Below are 25,370 nucleotides of genomic sequence, written 5' to 3' on the forward strand. Positions count from 1 at the left end.
CAATGAAAAACTAATTCTAGCTTTCATTACTGTGTGGAACTTACATGGAAGCAGGAAAAGAACCAGATATTAGAGACTTAGAAGTGAAGTTTGTGCAGGATCTGGAGCAAGTACAGGTGGATGAAGGGTAAAAAAACCTCAAACTGTCTGGCTAAACAGGTTGCCTGTGGATGCGGATTGTGAGTTAGTCCAAAATTTCCACAAATAGGGCATTGAGTGCTCAGACAAACAGCGTTTTGATAAATGACATTGTAGCTTGAGAACAGAGTAACTCCTGTGTTTCTCTGTTAGACAAAGTGATCTGTCCATTTGATAGCTCCCCTAAATATTATGTTTATTTGTTTGACAGGCTTTGTGCTTTCCTGTTGACAGCCTGAATGGCTCATTGGCAGTAGTAATTCATCTATAATAACCCACCTTGAAGAGTTATTGTGTTTGTTGTTGTTGTTGTTTTTTCTTAATTAAACATGAACTAAAATGATTTGTTGGGGAATCAGAATGAAAAGCCATTTAGATTTAAAATACTTTAAGCAAAATTACTTTTCATGCAAGTTCCTTTGTTAAAGTCTTGTTCTTTGCAGTGCTTTTTGTAGCTTAATTCCCAGAGAGATGAGCTCACAAACAAGAGACAAGGACTGTGAGATAAGAGTCTAAAGCTTTGATCAGATACCTCAACATGTGCTGTGGGAAATCTTTGTATCACGGAAAAAAACAGCTTTTTAAAACAAAACCAAACCACCAAACAAATAAACCAAAACCTAGCCCTATTGTTGTAAAGATATTATGGATATTATTCTTTTTGTAGTGCCCAGAACAAGACCCAGACTTAGGAAATTGTATTTAACTTTATTTGTTGCCTTGGAACTCTTCTCACTGGAGACCATGTCAAAGGAAAAGGGCCTAATTTTGGCACTAGCTTATGGAGTTTCTCAAGACCTGTTTTTCTCAGGTCATCTGCTCTTTGACTAGAAGGAGCAAAGCAATAAGCTCTCTTTTAGAGCAGCCTGGATGTCAACAGTGGGTGGTAAGGATGAAAAGATTGTCTACCTCCTCCTTCTAAATGGCTGTATTTGATGGATCCAGTACCTCATAGTTAAGAAGAAAAACTGAAGCTGTCTTTTAACTACTTGTACTAATTGAAGTTAAAGACTTGTTTTCATCACTGATGTCCCCTTTGCCAATTAGCCATTTCACTTGGTCTCCTTATGTTGAGTGAATTTTACATAGTGTAGACCAAGATATAAGGGCAAACCTGCATCTTGTTCCTCCAAGTTCCATGGATCTAAAGAGGGAGGAAAGTGTACTAAAGCAAACTGTAATCCTGTTTTCTTGTAAAGAGCACCACCTAAATGCATTTTAGGTTCCCATCGTTAATTCAGCTCTTAGCCAAAGTTAATACTGCCAGAACTTCTTTGTGGGATGTCAGGAACTGGATCTAATGAAGTAGGCAAAATGTCAGTATTCATTCAAGTTTTGATCAGGAATGTTCAGTGTATAGTTTCACATGACACTCAGGTGGTTTCTGACTTTTGGTACATAGGCTAAGGAATTTTAGTATGTAGCCAACTGTGATTCAGTATCAGTTGGACAGAGGATGATTTTTTATCTTTTGTTACTATGGTATTGGTAGTAGGGTACAGTCAGGACCACTGTTTCCATTTCTTAGGCTCTGAACAAAACAGATTTCAAAGTAAATCTCATTCCTGCTTCCAAAATGTGTAGTTCAGCCAGTCATTGTGGGCAAATGCATTTTGTCTGTGAGCAAAGGAAAATAGCTTTGCCTTCAGCCTAGCTAAAGAATAAAATAATGAAGTGTAAGCTTGAGAAGAAGTGGAAAGCAATTTTCCCTGGGCCTAAAACAATATGGTGTAATTCTTCTTTATGACATTGTTGAGTGATTTCTCGCACTCTTAAACTGTAGCAATAACTTCTACTGAACTTCCCTTTATCCAGATTTGGCTCAAATATCTTCCATTTGTTTTATTCTCACTTAATTTGACATCTACATCCTGAATGTAAGACTAAGTACCTGTTAACTATCAACAATGCCACTCTTAAAGTAAAATGTTTTATGAGCTCAGTAGTACTAACTCAGCAATGGAAGATGAATATATTGCAGGTTTGAAAAAGAAAAACACCTTCATTTGTGAAGTCCTTTGTCTTCTGCTATGTTGGCTCAATTTGCTGTGTATTTTGAGCATACGTGTTACTGTGTGTGTGCAGTCACAGTACAGATGAGATTATGAGTTGAATTTTGGCTGTGCTGTTAGAATCAGTTTTGCATGAATTTTTAAAATGTTTAATTATGTAAAGAGAATTTTAATTTTTGCCATGCAGCGGATCTGTCTGTCTTGTGCATACCAAAAATATACATAGTGAGGCAAAATGAGCTCAGGCCTCGTGGCTTTGAGAACTTTTTCTGAGCAAGTGTAACACTTCAGATCCTTAGTGCAGCAGTACAAGCTTGACAGTATACTGTTAGGAGCTTACTCAGGGGAGGATATTTCTTTACAAATTAAATTAACTCAACAAATCACATTAACCTTGGTGCGTTTTGTGGCAAATCACTAAGCCCCTACAATGGTTAAATAAAAGGGAAAAATGTTTTTTCAGAGTGACAGAAATGTAATGTACTAAGGAGTTAGGAAAAGTGTATCAATGTTGCATAAAGTTGTATTTTGTAGTACTGGTACAGTAACTTCTTCATTGTCACTAGAATTCCGTTATATCTATCTAGAAAGTACTGAATATGTTTCCACAGGGAATATCTTGTCCTTCTAAAACTGAAGAACCCTTTTTTGTTGTGTTGCTGTTGGTTTTTTTTTTTTGTTTTGTTTTTTTGTTTTGTTTTGTTTTTTACCCTTCATGGCATGGCTGCGTCAGTTGTGGTTTAAATTCTATTAAAGGGTTGAAGCCTTTTTATTTGAGCTATTGAGCAGTAAGTACCTCTTTTATTCAGATGGTCCCAAAGCAAAATGTAGGAAATTCTAGCTGAGATGGACTCCTGCCAAGCAAGACATACACAATCAGCTTAAGAAAAACAAAACCTCAAATTACCCAAGTTATACCCCAGTGTCATTCACTAGAATGAATATTCTTAGCCAGTGCACGAAACCAAGAAATGTTTTGATCATCAGAGCTCCTCTTGTTAAACTAATCAATACTATCTGAAACTTAGATAATGTTGATACACACTAAAGAGCATTACAGTTTTGCTCCAATGACTGAGGTGTTTTGGAAAAATTCCAATGCAATATATTTAGCAAGTCACCAATTCCTTGAAATTGAAATGTGTTGCAGAGATAGCTCAATTTTGACACAATGTTGACAGGATGCTACATGCCAAACGTGTTTCCTGTCTACTGGTTTGTTGGTTGTCCATTTGCTGGACTGCGTTGAGCTAGAGTCATTGCCTTGGGGTGATACTCACTGAACCCCCTCTGAGTTCTGGGTGCCCAGGATCTCCAGCTTGCCCTGGGTGAATACTCTGCACCCCTTTGCATGCAGTGGTCAGAGACTTGGTACTCTTTCATTTTAAGGAAGAAAAAAATATTAAAGATGGAAACTTTACCCACAATTAGGAGTTTCCTTTCTGTGCACTGTTCTAGAGCAAGCATTGTGCTGAGAAGTAGGTGGTCAGCTTAGATTGTTCTGTTGATTTAGACTTAAGCTGCTTCTGCCTTGCAGAATTGGATATTGGATTTCTGCTAGGCAGAGTATTAATGCTACTCTTAAATTTTGAATTACAATTTAAGAGGCACTAAGAGATTAAATCATTTGTCCAAATTGTTTTGAAGTATTCCTTCAAACAAATACGAACTCAGCTCTGCAGCCTTCACCACTAGGTTGTTCCTCATGAAATAAAACCAGCATGATCTTTCGCACTGAAGCCCTTCCACTGCCTTCCTGCCAGCAGTCTTGGTGTTTGACAGTCTCTTTGGTTGTGATGGAATCAATCATGGTGCAGGGTGGAACCTTCTTCCTTCCTGTTGAGTGCCAGCTGCAGGTGTCCATGTGGGTGTGATGATGAAGTTCTGGATGATGGATTTGAACTGTAACTAAATTAGATCTGTTCCTGTGTTCTTCAGCTATAAAAATAGGACCTAGTTATGTTCCTTAGCTCAAGCACAAAATGCTTGAATGAGACATGTGGGTGCAATTAGGGAAGACTTTTACTTTCTTAGCATTTAAACTAAAAGCTGGTAGACTTAGACTACATTTTCTTTATTGTTCTATTTCTTATTTAGCTGCAGCACAGCTTGGAATAAAACAACAGAGAAGTTGCCTACCTTATTTTCAGTACCATTTCTCTTCTCTCAGCTGTACTAGTGCTCACAGCAGTGACAGCTACTGATATTATAATTGCTGCCTGGTGGCCTCTCCCTGTCAGCATGGCTGGGTTATTAGTTGGTAGTCCCATCTGGTTGTCGTGGGCCACTAGGGCTAACAGGAATGTAGGCACAGCTGGCCTGGGTCACATCCTCGTATAATTTGTTTTGTGAAAATTTCCGATGGCCTCCAGTATGTGGTGAAAAGGATATGCAGCTAAAAGGTATCTTTCATTATCACAGACTAATTAGGGCTGTTCTAACTTCCTGAGGGAATATGTAGTAATATCCAGTAGCTACTGAAGGTTGAAATGGAGAAGGAATTACTAGGCTGAGGAGGGAAAAATGTGCTTGCTTCTGCGCCTCTGTCCTTCAGCTCCTTTATATACCTTAATGAAATGTAAACTGTGTGAAAAACAGAGCTGGGAAAAATGAGAAAATGTTCTCTATCCTCTAGGGTCTGTACACTCAGCACCTAAAGGAGGCTAGGAGTGTTTTCTTCCCCACTGTGGAAGTGTGATTGCACAGCAGCCTTGCTTTTTAAAATTCAGATAACTTTTTTCCCTCCTTTTCTTCTCCTTCAGTTTTTTGTTTGTTTGTTTGTTTTATTTCTCACTTGCGTTGTAGAGGCTGGTGCTCTTTTCCTTGCATCTCCAGAGTGACAACAGGCTGTGCGTTTGGGAACTCCTAATCAGAAGTGATGACAAGTCCTGGAATGGAGCACTGTTGCCCTTGTCCCTGTGAAATATTTTATCCTTTCTGATATTGTCAGACATGCAACAGTAATAAAGGCCAGTTTCTGCCACTGGATATGTGTAGAAGCTGATCCCTGATATTTTTGTGCAGGAACTCTTCAGTACAAGCCTGTCATACTGAACAGACTTTGTTCCATTTCATGGGAATAAGATGATGCTTGTGCATTATTAGAAGAGTCTAACAAGTTTCCTGGGGAGAGGTTGTGAAGTGTAGTGTATAAGACTACTTATGTAATTAACACCTTGGGATTTTAATGAGAAATACTGCTATTTTGCAACCATAATTTTCATTTTCTGGCAGCCTCAAGGTGACAATGAGACTGTAAATTACATGGGGTCCTTAAGCCGTTGTCTCTGATAGGGATAGCTATATCATCCACCATTCCAAGGTAATGATTAACTGGAATTTAACTGTTGGTTGCAATGATGACTGGAGAGTACATGTACCTGCAACTCCCTCTCATTTGATCTGCAGAAATATATTTCCAGGAATGTTATCTCACTGTACTTGAGGAATTGTAGCCCTCCTGAATCCCCTGTCCCTTTGCATGGGATGCCCTTTGTACTTTCCACAGTAGATTGTGCATCATTCAGTGTCCTCAACCTTAATTTAACATTGTTATTGAACAAATGCCCTCTCTTTCAAAAAACCCTTGTAACAAACCCAAGCCCACCAGAAGTACATCAGATACCCAGAGATTAGCAAAACCTATCTCCATTCTGTAGTTTGTCTCTGGTGTGAGTCCCACAGCCCTCTCCACAGACCTGAAGGTGATGTCTCTTCGTACTGTGCTGTTCTCACCTCTGTAGGATTTGTGTATAGGCATGCTAACACAAGTTGTAGCCTGAAAGTGTAATGGTAGGTCCCTGACAGTATACAGGGTTGTGGTCTTGTCCTGTGATGATAGGCCTGATTTTTCTGAGTTGCAGCTGTCTTACTGCAGCCTGTCTCTTGCTCTATTGCCTTATCCCACAAAGCAGAAATGTTCTTGTGGCTTCAGATCTAATGCATTCCCGTGTTTCTGGATGGAGACGGTGATATTTCTTGGTGCATTATTCTCCTTTCATTCCCAGCATCTTTGGGGATACTTCTAGTAGAAATCAGGAGCACCTGCTGGAAGCTAAATCCTCCAGGCACACTAAGGAAACAAATTTTGCTCTTTACATCATGTTACCTCCAGTGAAGTCAAAGCAGTTTTCCATCTGTACATAAATGGAGAGCATGTCATTTGCTGTCTAATTATCTATAACCTTTATCTATACTGCCTTATTCAGACCACTGAAATTCATCTTTATTTATTAAACTGTCTCACGGTTTGTGATTACCACTATATGCCAGAAGGTTTAGAGCATGTTTTACTGTGGCATTTCACATTGGAATCTTTCAAAAATTCTTCCATAGTGAAAAGATATTTTGCTTATTTCTGTGCGTTATTGCAGTCTTTTCTTCCAAAATCACCTTCGTGCTCATGAAAATAAACTTTCTTAGCTGAATGTCCCAGTGCTGTGGATGTATGATTTTCTGCGTTATCCTGGGGTGTAATTCATACAGTTTTCTTAGAAGTGACAAATAATTGACACTGCCTGAAGACAGACAAAGAAATATATCAGTTCTTGACATTGGTACATTTTCATTGAGTGCTGGTGAGTCAAACCTGCAAGTTTCAGCTCTGGGTTGTGTGGTACTCATGGTGTGTTTGTACTGAGGATTGTTATATCTGAAATGGTTTAAAGAGTTAGAGCAGTTACAGTGCAGTTACAGTGTAGCAAAGATATGGCATCTCATGCTTAATGGTGCTACTGTAAATCTGAAGTAATACTGCTTAGATTGGAGATGTTGGATCCTAAGGGATCTGTAATTGAGAGAAACTCAGGTGTTTAAAGGCTTGAAATGTCAGTGTTTGCAAATAAAAGCAGTAGAAAGAGAAGTAAAATTTTATGTTTGTGTAGGCGTTACAGTGTTACTCTATAACACTTTGTAATGCCATCGGCTTGAGAAGATACTTTCACTGTACCAGATGAGGATCTGGTCTTTTGAGCCTATATATACTCCAATTAATGCTGTTAGTATCACAATAAGTTATCTTAATTACTTCTAAAAATGTTCACTTCATTTTCCAGATGGTGCCCTGGATATGACGGGAACTTGCCCACTCAGTTTTGCCTTCCATGGGATGATAACAATCTGTTTATAAGAGGGTTTAAATCCTCCCTTCTTATATTCATGTTCTGCTCTGGCCTTGTTTATTCACAACTGAATGCCTCTGATTATTTTATCTGTCATGTGCTCAGTCTCTGATGCTTTACATAGCAGAGCTGGAATAAACTGGCTGCGCTATAAGATGATCAGCGTATATTTAAGACAACAATCATTTAGCTATCTTATTTCCTCAGCAATATTTTAAAGATTAATTGTAGAGAAGCCAAAAAAGTTTCTCCACGATTCTCACTTGGCTTCTCTTCTAAGCTAAGAAAAAGCTGAAATAGATCAAAAGTTAAGTATTTTTTTTCATGTTGTATGGATTTCATATTTTGGTAACGGTGCAGAAGTCACAGCAACCACAATGACTTGTTTTGTGCACTAAAATCTAGAGGAGCAGAGATAGAGGCATTCTCAGATATGCAAGGTTGCTGAGCCTATTTCTCAGTCTTTGATTAGACTGTAGTCAGCAGTCTGATGCTTAATACCAGTGGCAGACATGGATATGTTTCCCTTGAGGAATGGAGAGGTGGCTGTTGTTCAGTAAACCCCAGAGAGACAAATACGCTTCAGTGTAGAGTAGACTTCTAAGGAGCTCAGCAACAGCTCCCTTAATATAAGGAAGGAGGCTGGTGCAGGCTCTGTGAGAGTGCTTCTGCTTTTTGAGTTAGCAGCACTGGAGGATCAAAAAGGCCTTTAAAGCACATAGGGGTAGTGTTTTGTTTTTAAATACTTAAAAGTAGTTGAGTACTTTAAAGTAGAAATATAATCTTAAAAATCTTTGCCATTGGATTTTATTTTTTTTTTACTGTTTTGATTGTCATATTCACAATTTTATAAGAAACATTTTGATGCCTGATTTTTACATTAAGACTCAAGAGGGATGGTCTCAATGCCAAAACATAGAAGTGGAACAAAACAACACAGTAAGCTTTATTGCCTGTGCCAAAAGGACTTTGTGTGGTTTCTCTTTCCTTCATCCAGAAAAACTGCTCTAGGCAGTGCTGCCTTGTGTGTTGTGGTTTACTAATCCCACTATAGGTGTGAGAGTTGGGAATGGTTTCTGTTCTCTTTCTCTCTGAAAAAATGTTGGTTGCTTATAACCTGAAAGCTGTGTGTTTAAACCCTAGGTGAAGAATACATCTGGGAGAAATCTCTGTTGCTCAGGATGGCTCGTTTGCAGCCTGGAGAGCTTCCTATGCAGGAGAGCAGACCTTTGCTAGACCTTGTTTCCCAATAGATACACCTCAGATGAATACAAAGAGTTTACTAGCTGCAACAGTGCTTTCAGTGCTTCAGGTTCCAGCATGAATTCAAGTCCACAAACTGGCATCTGAGAAGATGTCAGCAAATCAGTCTTGTTCTTAAATGAATGGGTTTTTCTTTCTGTGTTATTGTGGCACTTCACATATCTTTTCTACCTCTTTGGTTGTTACCTTCTAGGACTTATTTCACATTACTCAGTCCTTCATACATCATCATGAAGAGGAGATTAGATTCTTCTGCTCTGGGTGCTGTTTTACACTCAGCCTGTTCCCACTGGGGCAGCTGACTGTGCTGCTCATGTGGTTGGCTGCCATTGTACTTCTTTTATCTTAAGATGAAATTATTTTCTTACTGTATTGCTCCTGGTACTTGGATGACAGAACCCATATTTGGAACTGGTGCAATAGCAACAGTAAATATTTTATAGCAGTTTTGATCCCAATGATTACTCTTTTTCACATATTAAACTAGTTCTTAGTTAACATTGATTACATGCAGTCTTTCTGCAGGATGATTCACTTGTTTGTATTGTGACTATCACAGTCAAGAGTCAAGGTGTTCTACTTCCAGGATTTCCACAAATACAAAAATAACCAGAATGCATTGCCCATAAAAAAGACCTTAGACCTGCTTCAAAATATCTTACTTTTCATGTTGAACTAATAGGAAATGATTGTTAAATGCCATCCCATTGGTTTTGAAAGTGGATTTTTGTTTTATCATCTCAGAGATGGAGAATGTTTAAAGTCCGTCTCCTGTGCCATTTAGTTATTCACTGTTGCAGCCAGAGGTAGGGAGGCCATATGCATTGTACTGTCTGCAGGTGACACAGAAGATTTCATTTGGCTGGGGGCTGCCTTTAGCTGTCACAGGTGGTGTTCTTTCATTTACAATAGCGCTCTTTAAAATATAAATGACTGCATCTATAACATCAGCTCCTTCGCTTTCTCTGGAATACCCCTGCTTAAGTTACATCACACATAACAAATGGTCTCATTCCCTTGAGAATTAGTTTAATTACTGATAGAGATGGGTAAAGGATACATAGTGTCTGAGATATTAATTTAACCATGCTTTAATTAAGAGGTCAAGTGTGAAAGGCTGCAGAACACCTTCCACTTAAGAAGAGCCGAACAGAATGGTGGAAGGATAGAAAGCTCTGACACAGTGAGCTTTTTATTGCCTGCAGGAGTATTGGCTTTCCTTCTGAGTTTCATTACAACAAATTTTGCATCTGGAAAATACATGCCATCGTTTATTCACTCATCATGTTTTCTAACGCTAAAAGCTTTTAAAATCCAGAGTCATCTAAGTACCAAAGCAATGTGCCTCTTGCCTTTTAGAAGTGATGGCCACCCCTAGGCACCAGTGATTTCCATTAGAGCTGTCAGCACTGTGTCCTTTTGACCAGTGGGCTTGAAGAATGGGGCTGTGACTGTCCTGTTTGCCTATGCTCTTACAGTGGGGCACAAGGGAGGATGCAGAGTGCATGCTCACCAGAGGGAACCAGGTGCTGCCATCTCTGAACACCCAGTTGTTTCTTCCTTATGGCTTACTCTGAGTGTGGATAGATTCCATTCTGCGTTTAATTTGAAAGCCCTGTTTCTTACTAACTCAAAAATCAAGGAAATGGACTTGGAAAGCATTCAGGAAGAAATAAGTAAAAAATGGGTAGGCAGAAGGAAGGAGCGTCTTATAACAAGATTACAGAAAACTAGACAGTAAGAATGGATTGTAAGAGGGGGGCCAGGACATCATCAAATGAGCTTGTTTTGCTTTACCCTGAAAGCTGGAGCAGCCTTAAAGAGGTGAATATAGAAAGGAACAGACACTCACTGGCAACCAATTGAAGGATTTCTCAAAATTGACCTCTTACACGTTCAGAATGACTAAGTGACCGAGTCAGGCAGTACCATCACTCTCCAAATATTAATGAAGAGGTCAGATGACAATTTTTATTTACCTCCTTTTCATCATTTACTGTCTGTATAAGTTGCTTATTCGTTAAGATGTTCTTCTCGTGCAATCTACAGAAAATTTCTCTTGAGAAACTTTTTTCTTCTTTCATATGTTTTCTGCAGCTGTTTTCTGTGATTAGAGGCCATTTCCCTTTTTGCTTTTAAAGGAGAGTAAGAGTTCAGCTATGCCACTGCCTTCCTCTGCATCCCTGGAGGAAAACTGGTGGAGTACTGGAAAAACACAGAGTTAAATGTTAACATGAACTGCTAAATGTTCTCACTGCAAAAAGTCAGGAACAATTCCAAGCACTGAAAACAGACTTTCCTTTCCTGTAGTTAAATTTTGCTGCTTAACTTCCAAAAGTACAGCTTGCTTGGTCATTATTTTAACATGGTTAAACATTAAAAATCAGGCTGCTCCTGCTTCCCATGTGATAGACGTAGGAAAGCAGTCTCATGCAGACACTTAATGCTGAGACATATAATAACTTTTTTTCTAAGTAAGGGGTTGATTTTTTCCCCCACTTGTGCTTAGAAGTGCAAGTTTCATTGTGTGTACTTTTAGTCAGAAAGGCAGTGTTAATAAACAATGTGATTTGGTATCCATGCTGTAGTAACTCCTTAAGGTGTTATCTGAACACATATAGACATCCTCTCTCTTGTTAGCTGAGGACCTCTGACAGATGACAGAATTTCCAACCTCTCTTCCTTGTCTATCTTAAATCTGCTTGCTTTTTCTTTTATTTTCTTTTCCATTTCTTTTTTGAACTGGCAGCAGCAAGATTTTATATTAGATAATCATTTTGGACTTGCATTGGAATATTAATGGCAAAGTCTGCTGTGGGAGTACACGGACTAGATAGAATCCATTGTGCTTTCAGCAAGGCTTTTTATTTGCTTTTAATCTAATTCAGGAAATGCAGTTCTGTAAAAGCAGTAATTATTTCCCTCAGTAATTCATATTTTGCTGAAAAATCATGAGAAGCCAGGAGAGTACCATATGTTATCCACTGTATGCTTCTCATTATCTCTCCTAACTCTTCAGTGTAATAAGCAAACTGATTTTAACTTGACAAAACCGTGGGTGCTTCCTAGGGTAGGGACTGTAGTCCTGCTCTACATCAACTGGTGTATCAGATGCAGTAGAGCCCATGGCCCTGAAGTGGAAGGGTTACATGGGTTAATATAATATTTCTGGTATGGTGTTGTTGAACTTTGTTTGTACGTGGAAAAATTATGTGTGGTGATACAGAGTAAATCCTTCAGAAAGGAAATGATGGGTTTTGTTTTAATTCTGATTACTTGCACAGTAGCATCATGAAGTGAGAGGGTCCTGGCATTTGTATGAGGCACCTGCTTCTGCCCACAAACCGCCAGTGAGATAAGTCAATAAAACAAGCCATGCAAGGCAGAGATTGCTGAGAGGTGGTGAAGACCTATTAGGCTATCTCGCCCTCCCGCATGCCAGAAAGGAATTGTTTCATTTGGATTTGCATTAAAGGGCAGAAGAACAGCTGAGTAAAGCACAGGATATCATTACTGTGTGATGGAGTGGAAGCTCCTCTGTACTTCAGTTTTTACATTTACATCTGCCTTTTCACCATATAAACAGCAATAGCCAACCAATTTTTCTTTCCAGGCTATTTGATGTAAGTATAACAACAGACTGAATGGGAGCTGTTCTGATGTGCAGTTTTGCTCTATAATGTTTTTGTGGGTTTTTTTCCTCATCAAAGGAGAGCAAGAAGAAAAGACAAAAATCAGTGAGTATATCTTTGTGTGCGCATGTGTTTGACAGACATCTGCCCATGTTACACCAGTAGTGAGAAGGCATTGGCTACTCTGCCTGACCACAGGGAGGGAATGTTACTGCAAAGAGAACAAAGGCTTCACTGCATCGTGGCTGTGTGCAGCACGCTGCTAGTGCAGAGCAAGCGACCATTTCCTTTTACAGCCGTGTCTCGCGTTTGTGCAAAGCTGCGATGCAAAGTGGTTCAGCTCACTGGGAGCTGCTGCATGCAGTTCTGGCACCGACAGAGGAGGTCTGTGTGGTCAAAAAGGCACACAAGCATATTGGTGCTGGTGCTTTAAGCAGCTTCATCTGGTGACTGGACAGGGAATTGCAGGCACATTTGTTTCATTGCGTTAATTTCTTGCATTATTCCCCTTTTGTCTGTTATTGTTTCTTTACCAGTATTTGTGTTTCAATAGGAAAAGAATTCTGTGGTGAACTATGTGCATGTCCTACTTCTGTTCAGGCCTGACATGTTTATATATACAAAGAGTTATGGATGAATTAAAGAGGACCAAAGAAGCTCAGAAATTCTTTGGAGAAGCTTGTCAAATTTTTAATTAATGGGCATGTAGCAGAGGGAGTGAAATCTGTTGCTTAATACCATAATAGGCAGTGCAGTGCCTGTGCCTCTTTCTGCCATCCTTAACAGATGGATTTATTTTTGGTAATGAGACATTTATCTCCTTTGCATCTATTAAAAGCCAATTCCAGTGTCAAAAAAATCAGTTGGAAACAACATGAAAAGATGTAGTGATGAAATGTGCTTGGGTTTTCTGTATGCTTCTCAGAGCTCTGTCAAATGTTTTCTCACTTTATCTTAGTTTATTTTTGTTTATTTTTGCCTTGCTGCAGTTCGTGTTTCCAGATAATTAAGGTGTTATCTTGATAGCACCAAATAATGATATGAATATTTAGATTGTATAAAGAGGTGTAATGGAATTACTTATGGGCCAATAATTAATATACTGTCAGTGTAAATAAGTGGCTTTGAACTTTTTTCTGTATGTGGACTCTAAATTTGTTTTGTTAGATCTTGATTCCCTCTGTACCTGATTAAACCCTATTGCCACCAGGCTTTCTTTTATTCATGAACATCTTTGCTCAAAAAAAGCCACTGATAAATATCAGTGATAAGTGGCAGCCTGGATCAGCTCTGCTGGTGCCACAGAGGAGTCCACACAGAAATAACTGCAGAAAAGAGTGCCTGTTTGTTTAATAAATACATAAATATGGGTTGTGCGTGCATTTCTCACTCTGATTTGCGGCAATCTAATTTGGAAGGTATTTTCACGCCTGTGGACTGGGTCATTAATTTAATTCTTAAGCAGGTCAGCAAGCAGACAGTTTTTCATAATCTGTCCATAGAGGAGCTCGTGTGTTATCTAAATGAATGCAATGGATTTTTGTGGGAATTTGTGTGAAATCTTGTGGGATTTATTAGATACCACTTAATAGATTTTCAAGCTTCTGTTGCCTTTTGCAGGTGGGATGTAATTTTCCTAGTGAGATCTGTAGTGCTTGACAACTGATGAAAAACCCACAGCTTTCTTTTAGGATTGCAAATAAGCCTTTATTAAACAAGCTGTTTGGTTGCCTCTGCATCTCCATTTTGTTTGCTGTAGTGAAGAGGAAATGGCCAGGATATCAGAAAGGCTGAGTGATACAAAGTGACACAGAAACTTGTTCCGGGAAGTTTATTTTCAGAAAGTGTTGAGTATTCAAACTTTGGAAACCCTTTAAAGTATTTGTGATTCACACCAGACTTTCAGTCTTGTCTGATAGGCATCTCATAAAGACGTTTAAGACTAAATGGATTGATGAACAAAATGCTTTGACTTTTCAGCTGATAAAGTGCTAATTATCAGTAAGTACTATAACCCATGTAGTAACAGATGCACAGATAAAAAACATTAAAAGGTTCCTATTCCAGATGAGTTATTCTTCCAACTCCATGGGTGAAGCATCTTTTCCATTGCACCCTACTTAGAAGGGATTCTCTTCCATACAGTACAAATCCTACAATTGTCCTTACCTACCCATTTCCTTCCACTCTTCTGTTCTTGCATAGAAGTTATTCTCCTCATTTGGCTACTTCTGCAGGCTCTATTTCTATGTACTATAAACAGTTCTACCCTTTTTTCCCAGTATCCTCCTACACATGCTTTTGAAGAGCTCTGGTTGCTAGGATTACAGTACTAGAGGTTGAGAGAAAGTGTCCCTTCATCATCAGCTTCCTTTTGTGATCTTCTGTTCCTCGTTGCATTACTACAGTCATTTTTTCCAAAGACATGTTTGTTGTAAGACCTTTTTGCAGCAGTACTATTGCTGCTGCTGCAATCCTCTATGCTCTTCCTGGCTTTTTGTTTGAGATACATGGAAAGTCAGTGACTAAGCTGGAGAAAATGACTCGTTTTCATTCTGTGCTGTGAGTTGAACCTTCAGTATCTTGCCGGGGGTTTGCTTTCCATTGTGATTAAAAGGGACAAGCACTCTGAAATGGCAGAGGCTGTGACACTGTTTTCTCTTTCCTCTCTTTTCTCCCTGCTCCCCCACATTCACGTTTTGTTAATGCTGGGTCTGTAATGCATCGTGTACAGTGCCAACCTAGGCATGTTTTTCCTTCACAAAAATTGTGTGAAAAACGGCAGCCTTCATATTACTGTAAGTGGCACAGCAAATGTCCTTTGATGTGCAAGACTAATTTTTGCAAGAATTGACTGATGTTAGACTCTTGTGGCTGGAAGGATGGATGTACACAGGCTAGCATGGGCTTCTATACAATATGGGCACTGTTTGTTTGTTTGTTTGTTTTCAGTACAGGGCATGTTTGTCAGCATACTTGAGCTACAGAGTTCTGCTCCAGAAGGTTGTGTAGTACTTATTCCAGAGATCTCACCTTAGCCTTTTCCTGGAAGGGATAATAAATCCAGTCATTCCAGAATCTGTCTTAAAACCTTAAGCTGGAAATGCTTTCATGGTGCTCAAAACAGTCTGGGATAGTACCAAGCTTCCTGGAGGCTGCTGGACCTGTTTCACAAGGCAGGAGCTCCTATTGGAAGAACCTAAGCCCTTGTGGCTCTTAACAGTTTGCCGGAGATACTCAGGAGTGGTCACTTGTTATGCATCTTTCTTGTTTAAAGGATGCAGTTATAATGAAGACCAAAGTTTTGAACAGCCTGACGCTTATCCCTGCATCCTGACTTCTTCATATTTTATATGCTTAGTTGAGGTGGCAGGATGGAGGCTGATCATGATTATGTATGATAATGTAAGTAAAAAGCTCAAAGTTTGTGGCCAAAAGTAGTTAAGCACTGCAAAGATTGTTTTGAGAGGAGGCAATAAAGTAGTTATGAATGAGATAAGTTTATGTGTAAGGTGCAGGAAAGGTTTCCCAGATTGTTCATTGTACCTCCAGCAACTTCCAGTTTCACAACATCTTTATTTTTGATACCCAAGATGTGTACATTTGCTATTCATATCTGAAGATCCAGATTTCCACACTTATAAGTAATTTAGAAAATTTACTTGTGCTCTAAAACATTATCCCAGACAGACGATGTGTTCTGTACTTCATTTATTTAAAAGATAAGAATTCAGTTATTCTATTCCATCTTTCTCAAGCTCTCTGAAGGCTGTGTGGCTCTCATATAAGCAAAGTAGACTGCTGCATTTGCCAGAAGGGAAATACGTGCATATTTGCCCTCACCAGACTATTTTGTGGAGAGCGGGCAACATCCTGGGTATGATTTCTTCAAGCTGTAAATCAGCAGTTTAAAAGCAGAATTTAATTTTGCTGTTATTGCCCTTCTAGCTGCTAGGAATGTTGTTGCAATGTGTGCCTGATTCTCAAGGATATCCGTAGGAAGCATGTGTTAGTGATTTAACTTAATTGGGCTCTCAAAGATTTTCTTCTCCATGGCAAACCAATGGAAACAACTCTGAATTAATGTTAGATAAAAGTGGTTCATGTCAGAGTTACCTATCTAATCGCAACTGTAACTGTTACTGCTCTTCAAAAGAATGTGTGTTCCAGCACACTTCCGCATTTTGCTGTCTTGAGGCACATAGAAATATCATCATTTTCCTTGAGTAATGAATCAGGGTATTCATATCTCACTTCACTTTCTCTGTTTTTGAGCTCTGCGTTTTAGCCAGAAACATCAAGAATTCTTTATTGAGAAGAAGTCTGACTTTTTCTTGTTTGATTGTTTCTATTCCTAGAGACATTTATTTGTGAAACGTCTCTGGGGGTAGTGCATGTTTGAGTCAACAAGCTGTTGTGCAGGGAACAATCCAAGTCTGACACGTTACAAGCAACCTGTGCTCAGTATTTTCTCTGATAAATTAATATAGAAAAAAGTGTTGTATCTCTGCGTTTTCCATAACATTAGAACATGAATAATTCAAACTATAACATGAATGGGCTTGGTTGGTCCATAACTAAAAGATGGGCATTGGATAGGGGATTTGATCCAGAGTAAGTTCAGGATAAAAGGATACAAGTGTGCTTTTTTCATTTATTAAGAGTTTTTCTTTAGGGATCTTAGCTTGCCATAGTGTCCAAATAGGGTAGAGAAACATTACTTTTCTCCCCATGTAAGTGAGACATTAAGAGCTGAATGCTACTGAAAGACAAACAGCCAAGCTAGGCATGCATGCAAAAACATGTCTGTTAGTGGGAAAGGCTTTAGAGTATTAATGGTATTAAATGATGTTTCATAGGTATACCTCACAGTGTTATGGCATGGTTATGGGTTGCACTATTCAATGTGTTGAGTCTGATCTCTCAAATTGTGAGAAGGATAAGCTCCAGAAACTGAGGAGATGGGAAAAGGAGCAAGATGGGAGTAGATCATTAGTCCTCGCTTCTGGGTTGATGCAAGTGGTGAGGCGAATTGATTCATAACAGGGAAGAAGAGGTAGGAAAGTAGATGGGGATTTTACTAGTTCCTCAAAACAACATTATGGGAAGAGAAAAACTCCTGGCAAGAACATACAAACAAGTGCACAAATCCTGGAACTGAGAAAGGAGCAGCAGGACAGGAGAGAGGTGGCACACCATTTGTCTGTTATATCTGTTGTAGTTTCCATGGAAATAAATAAGAGGTATTATTTTAGGAGTGACCTACACTGTGCTCTTGCTGCAGGGGAAGAGATGGGGTGTATTTTCTCAATCTTACTGGACTATCATTTGAAAAGCAAAGAAAGAAGCAGGGAGAAGCTTTTCAATTTCAAGTAGTGCCTGCTTCTTTATTGCAAACTGACAGCTTTTCACTGGAAGTATACAGAAATGATAAATATTCCTGTATCATGATCCAAACACAAAATCCTCCCCACCCTGAGGCTCTGTGGTAGGTGACAGCTCAGAGCATAAGCCCTGCTCTTATCATCTACACTGAACTTGGAGAGCAGCTGCTGAAGTCTGCTGGTTGCTCATATTTTTGTTCACTTATCCTTAGTGGTGGCAGCAGAGAATGAGCTGCAATTTTGCTATCACCTGCACTTGAAAATGTGTAGAGAAATGCCTAATGTGAGTGGGGTAACGGGCAGGTGAGTTCCTACTAATGAGGTCAGAAAATCCTATGCTTTAGCTGGAGCAGAAGTCTTGAAAACAAATCTTCTACAGAACTGAGATCTCACTGAAATAACCTGGATAGCTTTTGCAGATCTGCCTTTCTGGGCAGCTTTTCTCACAGTGGGTTCTCAGGGAGACCTGCAGGAAGAGATGGGCAAAGGCAGGAGGATGTGCTTCCCCAGGAGACTGCAGGATGGAAAAGCAATGCTATAATTCTCTCTCTCAGGAGAAAGCTGGCTCTGTGGCACACCCACTATGTCCCAACACATACTTATCCACAGACTGTGTCCTCTGCCAGCAGGAAAACACCTGACCAAATAGAAATGGCCATAGCTACAAAGCAGACCTCTCTGTTCATGAGAAATTTTGTCCTGCTCCTGTCCCGCAGGTAACTCTGTATTAAATGCAACATAAGAGCAGTGTTAGAACATCAATCAGGCTGTGATTTATGTCTTAAGCTGGGAAAATTCAACTATTTACCAACTTTCATGGTATTTTCAGGATGTTTAGAACTGCTGAAAGATTTTAAAGTTGGTGAATAGAAGTCATCCTGTATTTGGCTGCATATTTGGAGCTATTTTAACCTGCTATGGAATCCAATACCTTCTTATTACCTTGCAAGCCTGTGTCTGATATACTAGATCAAAGCATATTCCTGTCTCCCATTCCTAACAGCAGCACATTCAGTTCTCTGGATTTCAACAGCTAAAGTGGGTGTTGCAGGAAGTTTGGCACTGTTTTTCTTTACAGAATAATAAACACAGATGATGTTGCTTTGGGTTTTGTATCGACATGGAGGCTCTTCACTCATAAAAGCTGATTCACAGACAAATGGTGACTTTTAGCCTTTAAAAATAACTCTTGGAGTAGATAGTCTAGAATTAATTGCAAGAATTTCTCACATTGCTCAGACTGGTGATTTGCTCTATACACACACATATTTTTTCCTTAGAGACAATTTTGGAGTTCATTTTTCTAACAGATGCATTAGATTATCATATTCTATAACACTTGCTGCTTTTTTCTTTTCCAGGAGGAGGCCAGAGCATACCTGTGGACCTGTGGCTTCTCTTTCTGCAATCTCTGACAAAGGTATGTGCACTATTACACTCTGTAGTATTCATCTCAAATGCAGCATGGGAACTTTCAAAAATGTGAACTGCAAAACTACTGGTAGAGGAAAAATACTTGCTTGATATTTAATGCAATATTTTATAGACTAGGCAAGTCTTCCCTACAAAGTAGAACTAAATTAAAACTAAGCTTGAAAAATCATGTTAGTGCATACAGCAATGACCATACTGCTTGTACTGTGAGTGGTGTTCAAGATTGGGCTTCAATGTAATGGCAAAATACTTGGTTTCAGAGGCTCCTGGATGAGAATGAAGTTACTCATGGCCAGTGTCTGTTGATTAATATGAATACCCAGGGTTACACCCTGACTCAGTTATCACTCCTGGGAAAATGTCTTACATAGTGGAAGTGTTGTATCCTTCACTTGCTGAGTCACAAAGTCTTCTTAGATCACAGTAAGGTCTTATTTTCTAATCAAGGACCAAATCAAGGTTGTACCTCTCCTCTTCAGCAGCTTGGTACCTGAATCAGTTTTACCAGGAGAATTCCCTCAGATGGAGAAAGTGCCTTCAGCAGATGTGTATGATTTTTACCCGAAGACAGGATAGCAGAGTAAATAGGAACCTGATGTGCAGAGTTTCAAAACTGTCCCTGCTGTCTAGTTTGCTGTATAACTTGGAAGAATTGATATAGCTTTTGTGGCGATAATTGTTAGCATATGAATTCAGCATTTATAATAAAGAATAGCTTTTTTTTTTTTTTTTTTTTTTTTTTTTTTCTATAAATGTTACTGTAAAATCCCATAATGTAACTTTATATTTTCACACTTTCTTGAACTAATGCAAATAACTCTAGACTTTGGTGATCAGTTTCTATATGATTTTATGGGATGCAGCAAAATCCCTGGGTGAAATTCTGTGTTTTCTAACAGACCCTATATTTCTTCACATTGGCTTTGTCAGCTTGTCAGTGTCTGCCTGGTAGCAGAGAAAGCAAAGTATGATGGGGAACAGTGGTACTGACGTTTTTGTTTTTTTTTTTCAATTGCTATTTTTCCATTTTGTATTCTTTTTCCCTTTTGAGTAGAGAGCAGGAATTGGCTCAATTGAATTATTGAACTGCATGAGCTTTTACTACTGAATTTTGTGTTCCCTTCTGTACTTTCTAGGTCCCCACCCCCAATCATTTGTAGCTGGAGCTGAGGTGTCCCAGTTCCTCGGTGAGTCATGAGTAGGGAAGACGTTCATTCTCTTTTTCAGCGTCCGTCCCAGGCAGGAACTGTGAACATTTTCTAGTTCTGAGTTTGGAATGCCAGATATTCCCTGACCCTGGGTGAACTCACAAATGCTTTTCTCCCTCTATAGACCCCTCTTTTCAGTGTAAGAGAAAGAACTGAGAATGATTCAGAACTAATTTACACAAAGTTTTCCCAAGTAATTCTCAGCCACCCATGGGTTTTCCTGGAGAAGCGATATACAATAGGCTTTTGTTTCCAAATGGATTTATTTATTATTTTTGAATCTAAATGCTTGGCTTGACCTGATCTTAAAGGGCTTTTTTGTTCTGAGGCTCAGCAGTTCATCCTTGGAACCTTTTGAAGATGGGGCTTTTCTGTGTATACACAAGGTATCATAAATCTGTTCAGTACTAGAACTAATGCTAGTTAGAACTAATTCTAGTTATATCTGAGTTAGAGCCTGTTACATTTTTAAATGAATTAGAGACAAAACAAAATGGTCATGAAAGAAGTTGTTTTAGTTCCTTCAGAATGATATTTTTGTGAATTAGGTATGGCTTCCTTGCCAAAAAACCGTGAGGTGGAGGGCCATATTCTCAGCGATGGGTTTGCAGTTCTTTCAGGCTCTGAACTCTAAATGAGCTGTGTGAGATTCATTGTGGCTATTGCTTGGGTTCTTGAAACTGTGTCCTTTAGAGGCAAAATAAAATAGCCAACAGATCCCTATCTTCTCCACTTCAGATTTTTTAATCATGAAAGCATTGTACCATTTAGCTGAAGATAAAACAGTTATTTTAATTTGAAAAGAATGCTGCTCAAATAAAGAGGGCTTCACTAGGGGTTTGCTTAAAAGTGTTCTTTATACTATGCAGTATAGGAGAGAGGGGTTTCAACTTGGTCTGCTTGAAGATCCTCCCTGTTTTAGTTTGATTGTGGAAGCTGTGATATTTGATGAGCTGAAAAGTTAATGAGGATTATAGGTTTATTGGGATGTGTTAATCTTTCTGTGTAGAGATGTGCTTCTGATACCAGTTAGTGTACTTAGAGAGCTGCAGCTAGCTTACACCTGTTGAATGCTTGCTACTGTTAAAAATTCAGCTTCCAAATATACTGGGGAGAATTTTCCTGAGTATTTTAGTTCTGATCTGTTCAAAAGTCTTTGTGCCTAGCTCATCTTTGCTAAGTAGCCTTGCCTCTCTCTGCACCTCTCTTTGCAACCGTAATGCTTCAGACAGTATATATGGTAGGCACCTTTCTTCTTGAAGAGATATTGTCACTAAAATCCAAGCTCTGAAAATTGTGATGGTTACAGATAAGTACGTTTTGACTAGTACTGAAATCTTGTCATGCACAATCCGGAAAATGGGGTTTTTAGCTCATCTGTTTTACTACCATGCTTATATGTCTGAGTTACCTGCAATGTGTTTTTTCCAATGCTTGGTCCAATCTACTTTTAAATGGCTGAAGTGGTGGAATTTTTTTCATGCCACTGGAAAAGCTTTGTAAAGTCCATGAGAACTGACTGTAACAGGAGCCTTTCCTAATAGCTAGAGATGGTTTTTGCTTAATTTATGACTGTCTTCTCATGGATAGAGCTCTTTTTCTTTTCTGATACATACTGACAACTCTCAAAATCTTAATTCATCACTTAGACTAATTTCTTTCGAGGATCAAATATCAACATTGTTATTAGAGAAACTTCATCAGAATTCATAGGGAAGGGATTCTGACCCTAGTATGAAGTGTCAGAGGTGAATGGCTAGGCAGGCGCCCCATTTCCCTCCTTGTTCTAGAGCCCCTTCATATGTGCAACAGAATCGATTCTTAGTATGTTCCTGGATTTCACATCAACAGTGCACAAACTGTTGAGATTGAAGGATGAAACTTCTCATCATCCACCTTCACCATCAGGAACAACCTGATAAGGAGATAACATGGATGAAACAAAACCCAAACATTTCTATTTCTACCAGTTGTGGAAATTCATGTTGTAGTTTGTCTCCATAACTGTTAACCTGAGGCTAGATGACATAAAGACCTGAGGCTCCTTTTTCCCCTTGCATTTTCTCCATTAGCATCACCATATTTTATTCATTGGCCCTGAGGCTGAGACATTTTACATTCCCTGTTTGATTGAGCATTCATTGTTGTGTGGCATCAGTGATGAATTGTCTGACTCTTGATCACTGAAATAAAAACTGCACATCAAATCTGCTACTGGAATTTCTTTTTAAGAATTAAATCTAACACAGTTTATGGTACACTCAAAAGCAGAAAAAAATACTGCCAGGAATGGAGTGAGGAATGTACAGGAGCATTCTTGAATCTTCAGCCAACACTGAAGTGAAATTAAAGATTTGAAATGCTTGCCTACAGTTGTGTTAACATGGGGGTCTAGAGATAGATGACATAAAGGAGATAAGACTCAGTGGTAGAGCTGAGCTCCTGAACTCTATGCTGATTCAAAAATGGAAAGAGTATATATGGCCATTTCCAGTGCTACGATGGATGTTTGCTACACCACTTCAACTATTGCATTATTTGAGATTTCAGTGTCACCAGGTAGCTGCTGTTTACTTTTTTTTTTTTTTTTTTTTTTTTTTTTTTTTTTTAATTCCAGAAGCTTCTGACAGTCAGCAAGGATTGTATCCAAACAGTTGCACTGAGTAGTAGTGCACAGCTTGTTCCAGCAAATGCATTATTAGCTATTAAACATTTATACAGCAGTATAAAGTTAGACAAAGATTCACAAACATAAATAAGACCTGTTCTGTGCACTGCGGAGCTTCCAGTCTAAATCATGCCTAGATGATGACATGCAGCACAGCTGCTTGTAGGAGGGAGGGTGAGAACTGTTTGAAGGAACAGTGATTTCTGAGAAGATGGTGACTGGAGAAGGATTTGTGGGTCTAGGAACTAACAAATCAAAAGGTGCAAACTGAAGTGAAAATAGGAATCGAAGCAATATAGCTAGTTTAGGAGGTAGTAAGGAGCAGAAAAGGAGCTTAGTTACAAGATAAATTTAATACAAAATGGATTGGAGAATGCTCTCTTTTTGCCACTTCTTGAATATTCAAGCAGAGATTCTTTCAGCGTTTGAAGCATCTTGCAGTTTTTGAGAATGACACACTTTGGATGGCTTTCTACCAACTTTCACTGCATGCTACCAGAATGGAATAAAGTCTGTAGGAGTATCTGTCTTGAAAAACAATTAATATAATTTCTTTGATCTGCTCTGGTCAAGATAAAACTGTATTCCTTTGATACCTATTGATCTTCTGAGCTCTGTGCTTTTTCCATGCTTCTGAGCAGCAGTTCCACCTGGGATGCTGCTGCTGTTGACTGGGATCTTCCAATACTAGCTTTATTCTCTCTAGATTCATTCTATCTATTTCTCTTTCAGGTTTTTTTTTTTTTTTTTTTTTTTTTTTTTTTTTTTTTTTTTTTTTTTTTCTCTCTCCCTTAGAGCAATGTTGAGGAATGAGGATTGCACTGATGTTTGTATCTGTTGAGTCTCCCCTATAAGGGTGCTACAGAAAACACTTCACAATGAATCTAGTGAACAGTAAGGAAGAGATTATTATCTGGGGCTGGCTCTAAGCAGAGTTGTAGGGCACAAGGTCCTCTCTGTTCTGGAAAACCAAGCTGACTCCACTGTGGCACTGCTGGGAGGAAGAATACATATAAGAGAGGCATGGTTGGTGTGGAGAAAGCAGTGACACCTTCTATGAGCCTCTGTTGCTATTTTTCCTCCTTGTTGTCTGTTGACATTATCAGGAATCGAGGCACTCCTTGGTGACTTTGTTACAGCCGGATCCATCATTCAGATGCATTTAATTTTGCCCACACTGCCAGGAAGCTTTTAGCCTGTTAAAACCAGCTGGTGCCAGGTCTTAGTCGTCCACACAAGTAATTTCACGGCAGTACTATGAAATTATTAAGGTTTCTGCCAGTTAAGTCTGTGTTGCTTTGTTGCTTCATCTCAGATCTGGGCATGATGCAAGTACGGGGAGAATCAAGTTGCCCCTCAGTGAGGGGAGCGCGCTACAAATATACAAACTTGCAATATGTAGCATTAATGTAGATTTTTGCCTGTTTTCAAAAGAGCAGGATATGAAGTGACTCAGCTGAAATCATGGAGAAAGACTCCAGGTAAGCCTAAAAATGAGACTGTAGTCCTTGCTTGGGGCTTTTCGGTGCCAGAGCAAATCTACATGTGGCATTTGGAAAGCAAACTTTTGATTTGCCCTATCACTGCACTTAACTATCTTAGACCATTACTCTTCTTTCTGCTTTTCCTCACCCCCACAGTCATTTTTAATAGAGAGCTATCAGAGGAGTTACTAAACATTTGGCTGAGTGCAGTGATTTTAATCAGAGCAGTTGCAGAATGTGAGAAGTCACATGCTGGAAAGCTGCTTGCACAGAGGCAGTGGATTTGGGAGCAAACTGTCAGGAAAGGGCCATCCTGTCACCAGCTCTTGTACTCCAACATATTACCACCCCAGCAGGCAAGCTGGTTGTGCTGTCTGTCCTTTCTGTCTGCCCTGCTCTGCCAGCTCCAGGCCATTTGTGTGCAGGTGACAAAGGCTATGGCTGGGGGACACACAGAAAAGTATCATTGGGTACTGCCTGCCTGGGGCTGAGGCTGGAGTGAGGACATCTTAAGTGTGAAGTCAACAAGCACTTTGTGATCTGTTCTCAGGTAAACCTCCATCCATATGGCTTTGACCATTTGAGCAAAACCTGTTTGACTTTAGTATCAGTCTAGCTGGAGGATGTTGCTTTTATATTTGATTCAGGTAGCATAAGCTGGTGAAACCAGCTTGAGTTGTTGAACTAACTGTGGAAACAAGCAGAGCAAAGGTAAATTGTATAAAGGTCTTGGGCCACTGCAGGCCCTGGTGCCAAGGACAGACAGCTGGAGGGAGGGAAATGTCACAGAGGAGGTGAATGGGGCATCTGAGATATTAGCGGCAGCTACTGAACAGTGGAATGAGTTAGAAGTGAAAGGGGCAAAAAGTGCAGATAATAAATAATTCTGCTTACCAAAATATTGCTAAGAAATAAATTTCACCCCTGGAAGGGAAACCATAAATTCCAGAACTAGAGCTGGTGATCTGAAAATGAAATGGGAACCAAAGGCTTTTTCCTCCTCCTCACATATTATCACAAGGAAAAA

The 25,370-nt window shown here is 39.3% G+C and overlaps 1 protein-coding gene across 8 annotated transcripts in view; it reads left to right on the forward strand.

Moving 5' to 3' along the window:
* The window catches only part of SORBS1 (sorbin and SH3 domain containing 1), a 160,770-nt gene that overhangs the window by 20,486 nt on the left and 114,914 nt on the right, over positions 1 to 25,370 (forward strand). For all 8 annotated transcript variants that reach the window (XM_072339618.1, XM_072339650.1, XM_072339652.1 and 5 more), the window contains exon 2: positions 18,911 to 18,969. The gene's annotated coding sequence lies outside the window, so the exon portion shown is untranslated. The remainder of the gene's footprint in view (positions 1 to 18,910; positions 18,970 to 25,370) is intronic.

Source organism: Excalfactoria chinensis, chromosome 6, assembly GCF_039878825.1.
Source record: "Excalfactoria chinensis isolate bCotChi1 chromosome 6, bCotChi1.hap2, whole genome shotgun sequence".
In the NCBI taxonomy this organism is placed as follows: Eukaryota; Metazoa; Chordata; class Aves; order Galliformes; family Phasianidae; genus Excalfactoria; species Excalfactoria chinensis.